The sequence below is a fragment of the Octodon degus genome, unplaced genomic scaffold, assembly GCF_000260255.1.
Source record: "Octodon degus isolate 3935 unplaced genomic scaffold, OctDeg1.0 scaffold00141, whole genome shotgun sequence".
Lineage (NCBI taxonomy): Eukaryota > Metazoa > Chordata > Mammalia > Rodentia > Octodontidae > Octodon > Octodon degus.
Genome location: NW_004524717.1, coordinates 449,350 through 455,032, shown reverse-complemented (window position 1 = coordinate 455,032; position 5,683 = coordinate 449,350).

The window sequence follows — 5,683 nt, the reverse complement described above, 5'->3', positions numbered from 1 at the left end:
AATTATATCTTAAACATTCAGTCTTTCCATTCTATGTCATGTACATGTTTGTCATTGTACAAAATGATTCAAAATGCAATCTTAAAGGAAATCAAAAACCATGGCACTTGGTATCTACAAATCATCCTGTCATCCTATCCTGCTTTAAAATATAGTTGCAGAAATATTAAAAGTTGTAACCTTCTTGATCATGCTTTTTTACCTTTGTTATATTTTTCCAGAGCTGGAGTTCAACCTCTGGGTTTCACATATGCTCAGCAAACAAGCCCTCTACCACTGTTCTACCTCCCTGTCTCTTTGTATTTTATATTTTGAGACATAGTCTCACTAAGTTTCCCAGGTTGGCCTCAAACTTGTTCTCCTGCTGCCCCAACTTCCTGAGTAGCTGGGATTGTAGGTGCACAGCACTGCATATGGGGGATACCATTCCAATAGCAAGGCTAGTGACATATCTTCCTATAGCAAATTAGTGTCCTACCCAATCCCTGTCTTTTCCTTTAACTCCTTATTATAACATCACTTTCAATTGCTGGATCTGCATTTTGTGGTCTGAGGACTTTCTCTTGGCTCTAGAGTCCTTTGTCTCTGGCTGGGAAGACTGCTAATGCCAAGAATAACAGCCACCAAGAGGCAGCCCTCACCATGGCTTCACGATGAAGTAGGTGGCCACAACCCCCAACACCCTGCTAGCTCAGGAGCAGGTGTGAGGTATGTGTGTCATAATGGCTTCGATTGGGTCCTCAGTAGGACTGGGACTAGTCACTCCAGTAGGATTGTACCAGGTTTTGGGGCCTAGAATCTCCTGGAGGTGGTTTCCAGGGTATTTCCTGAGCAAAGAATTAGTCTAGACAAGCACAAACAGAAGCAAATGTTTATTAAGGTAGGAAAAGTGTTATGGCTTGTATCTGGATGTCCCCACAAAGCCTCTTGTGTTCATTGGTGGTCCTTTTTAGAACTAAAATGTGAGGCTGAGAATGATTCACAATGTGATGCTAGGATTAAAGGTGTGTTACCCACCCTAAGGGCAGGTAGCCTGTATAAAAAAATATGAGACAGAAAGAGGGTCACTAGTTTCTTTCTTGTAGCTTGCTGCCATGCTAACTTCTACCTTCTACCTTCTGCCAACCATGAACTATTTTTCCCTTGTGATGTCCCTTGCCATGACATCCTGCCTTGGAGCCTGCCAGCTATGGACTGAAGCCTCTTCAAACCATGAGCCAAATAAACCTTTCCTCCTTTAACTTTGAATGTTGGGTATTTTGTCTCAGCAATGGAAAAAGTAAGACAAAAAAAAACAAAAACAAAAACAAAAACAAAAACAGGACCTGTTTCTTTTGTACAGAGGAAATTTGGGCCAAGTCCTAAAAGAAATATACCCTATAACATGATTAGCCCACATACAAGAAAGGACACGATGGCAAGAACTCACCTGTTGGGTTTGTATCATCCTCTCCTAAGCTAATGTTAGATCTAGGCCATCCTGTTGAAAACCTGCTCCAGGTCTCCAAAGAAGTCCACAAACAGGGCTCTTTGGGAACTGTTCTCTGCACTGGTCCTGGGATTTTGTTATTAATCAGTCACATCTACTTCCCCAGTCAGTTTTGCCACATCCTAATCTCCTGTCTCATTGTCTCCTGAGAGACAGAGATCTCCATAACTCTGTATGTGCTGCTGAGGGAGTGGAGGTCACTGTCTTCTATGGCTTCTTCCAGCTGGGAGGGGCTGTTGACCTATCCACTGGGGATTAAGTGCTCTCCAGCTATTTTGGGGTGTTGTGGCTCACTGGCTGGGTTGAAGAGAAAAACAGAAGGCAACAAGCAAAGAATTAGTGACTATGGATCTGTATGTTCAAAGTGAAAAAAGAAAGTAACTTTACTATTTGTTGGGGGTATAGAACCAAATATGAAGAGCAAGTCAGATCTCCAAGCCTCTTGTGGAGGACAAAGCATGGCAAAGACGGAGGTTAGATAAATTATGGACAGCCTGAGAGCCAGAGCCTTAGCAAGATCATCCACATAACAGACCTAAAAACAGGAACCTCAATGCAGGTACCCATTTAAGCTATAGTGAATTAGGGTCATTAGTGACTCTATTTATCTGAGAGGTGCCTCACGCCTTCCAGAAGTTCTCGGGAACAGCTTTAGTCCTAGTCCTGTGAAAAATTTCAGTGAGCTTTTCCATTTTCCATGTAGGTTTTTTTTTTGTTTTGTTTTTGTTTTTTTGAACCAGGAATCAAATTCGGGATCTTGTGCTTATCAGGCAGGTGCTTTCCATGTAGGATTTTTATAGGTTGTCATTTCATCCCTTGAGGAAGGACCAGAATTGTTCCTTAGGAATTGGGAATAAGGCTAGGGTCTTGAGTGGCTGTAGGGCTCCATTCTTGCCTCCATATCAGTATATATATATCAATATATATCTTGAGTGGCTGTAGGGCTCCATTCTTGCCTCCATATCAATATATATATATATATTCGGAACCAGAGATTGAACTCAGACCCTTGCACTTACCAGGCAAGTGCTTATTCTACTGAGCCATCTCTCCAGCCCAGCATTTTTTAAAGAAGGATTTTTTTTTTTGGCTGGCTCAGGCTGCCTTAAGGGCAGGTCTGGTATGGTATGTGCAGCTGGGGATCGAACCTCAGTCCCTTGTGCTTGACAGGGTTTGCCCAAGCAGGCACTTAAACAACTTGCTAACCGGCAAGCCTCCACCCCCACCCCAAGGATACTTTAGGACATGCCTCTTTGGGTTTTCTTGCAAGGAATAATGGCAACCTGCTTGGGAAGACGGTCTGTCTCTAGGAGTTGTAGAATTTTGTGCTTCTGCTTTATAGATGATGGCTTATTTATCAGAAAGATCCTTCTTCCCAAATTACTATATGGACATGTACTACCAGAAAGGCAGATTTGGAGCCTGTATAGATGTGTACCTTCTCACCTTATTCTAATATCAGTGCTCAAGTCAGTTATAACTCTGCCTTTTGAGGAGGAAGTTGGCCTCAAAGACCTGTTGTGAACTGACAACCATCAGAGGTCTGAGAGATCACTGGGCTCATAAGAGTAGCTAATCTCTGGGCCTTTAGGCCTCAGAGAAGCAGAATCAGGAGTAGAGTAAGTTTTATGATAACCTCACAAGTGCCTAAAAGCATGGTCTGATACTTGGCAAGCCATCCCCCTGTTAACCATAGTAACCTTTGGACTCAGGAATAACTCTGAAGGCTGGGGAGATAACTCAGTGGAATAAGTGCTTACCTGGCAAGCGCAAGGTCCTGAGTTCGATCCCTGGTACCACACACACAAAAAAAAGAATAACTGAGCTAATGAGGAGCCAGGGCATCTAATTTATGTTCTGAACTGAACTTGGTGGTTTCTTCTATAGTTATTGTCCTCAAGCAGGACAGCCATCCTGCAGCCATCCCATCTTACTCTGAAAAGTATGCCACTAAGCAGAGCTTTTATCTTAGCCTTTTGGCCAAGATATCCAAAGCAATCCTTTTTTTTTTTTTATGATATGTAGAGGAAGAATAGTTTTCTCTTTTTTCTTTTTCTTTGAAGAGTTTTCTTAGATTATATCATGGATCTACCTATTGGCTAATTTGGTCAGAGAGACCTGGAATAGTCTTAGCAGGTAATATCCACTTTGACATTTGTCAGAATTGGGAATTGCCCTCAATTTTGTATTGAATCTCTTCCTAGTAAGGGAGTATGACACTATAGAACAAGTATAAGTTCATGATTAAACATCTAGCCTTTGATGTGGCATATCAGAGCAAGAGTAAAGAATCCCCAACTAGAGGTTCCCTTGGGCCCAACTATGGCTGTAGATCTAGAGGAGAGTTTTAAGAGAAGTAAGCCAAAACAGTGAAATAATTGAATTGACTCACTCGTGATGTCCAGGGTTACCAAGAGGTTTTCATAAGAGATGGTGATGTCCATACTTACTCAGGTTTTCTCCAGGAGATGATGATGTCCAGGGTTGACTAAGGTTTCTCATAGGAGATGGCGACATCCAAGGACAGGGGTGTTATAGTTTCCCAGAGCAGGAAATGAGCATTTGCAACTTTATGACTCTACGGGTAGTTAATGTTATCTTACTATGTCTGAATACTGCTTTAGGGCAAAAGAGGATAAATTGACCTGACAAGGGCACATTTGCTGTATTTAGTTTTCCAACTTCTCTTAGATCTTGTTATGTATATATAAATCCTGTACTTAGGGTTAAAGGTAACAAAGTATTAATTATTACACTTCGTCATTCTCTAGTTTGTGTTTGATACTATGGTTACTAATGATTGTACCAAGTTAGTCAAGACTGGGGAGGGGAAAAGAAAGAAGGGGTAAAGGAAAGAACTGGCCAAATAGTTCAGTGGATTAAAGTGCCTGCAAGCAGGCTCAGGGGCCAGGAGTTCGATCCCTGGGCCTGCCATGCTGGCCCCGTCCCTGGGAGCACTGAGACAGCAATTGAGACTGGGCGTAGTGGTGCATGCTTGTAATCCCAGCTCTTGGGAGGCTGTAAACAGGCAGATCACTAGAGTCCAATCTAGTAGTGAGACCCTGAACACCCTGTAGATCCTTTCCTAAAATACAAAGAAAAAAAGAAAGAAAGAAATGGAAACAAAGCTTTTATAAATATGAGTGGAAGCTGGGCATACCCCTGTAATCCCAGACTTCAGGAGGAGGAAGCAGGAGGACTGATGAAAATTTAAGGAACTACCAAATGAGTTCAAGTCTAGCCTGAACTGCATAGTGAAATCCTGTCTCAAAAAAAAAGTAGGGTACTGGGCATGGGGGCACATGACTGTAGTACTTGCTACCCAAGAGCCTGAGGAGGGAGGATCACTTGAGTCCAGGAGTTCTGGGCTGCAGTGCACTATGCCAATAGGGTGTCCGCACTAAGTTAGACATCAATATGGTGATCTCCAGGGAGCGGGGAACCACTAGGTCACCTAAGGAGGGGTGAATAAGCCCAGGTTAGAAACGGAGCAGGTAAAAAAAAAAAAAAAAAGTAGGGTAAGAGGGAATAAAAGCAAGGTAGTGGATTGGGGATAAAATAAAAATCAAGATATATTATGGACAGGTACAAATTACCTATGATGAATGTGATCATTAAGTGTATCTAAAATGCACCAATAAACTTAATTTAAAAGCAAACATGTGATAATTCTGTTGTGATCAATTGATCCTCTGGGTATGTCAATACTTAAATTGTCCTGGGGCCCAAAACACTACTATAGCCCAGTACCAAATAACTGAGTGCTAGGCCAAATAGCATACAACGTTTAATCAGAAGAGGTAGGATCCTAGGACAAATTCAAAGGCCTAAAGTCAGCTATGCCTACAAGACAGCTCTGAATAGTAGTTTTTATTTGAAGAGTTCTCAATACTAGTAATAAAGCTATCTACCATAAGGAACTCACATGCCTCAATATGGAAAACAAACAAAACATTAGAAAATGGGAAAACCCAATTTGCCCAAGCAATCCCAGAGGGTATCAGCTAAAAGAAATCAAAGCCTGCCAAAAGCCTAAATTTTATGAAATGGTAGCAACAAAAGTAACAAAGCAGGTGAATAAAATCCCTAAACAAAACCAAAACAGAAATAAACACACAGGTAATTAAAGACATAATGAACATAATGAAAGAAATGCTTATAAATCTAGAGTAGACACAAATAACAAAATAGAGA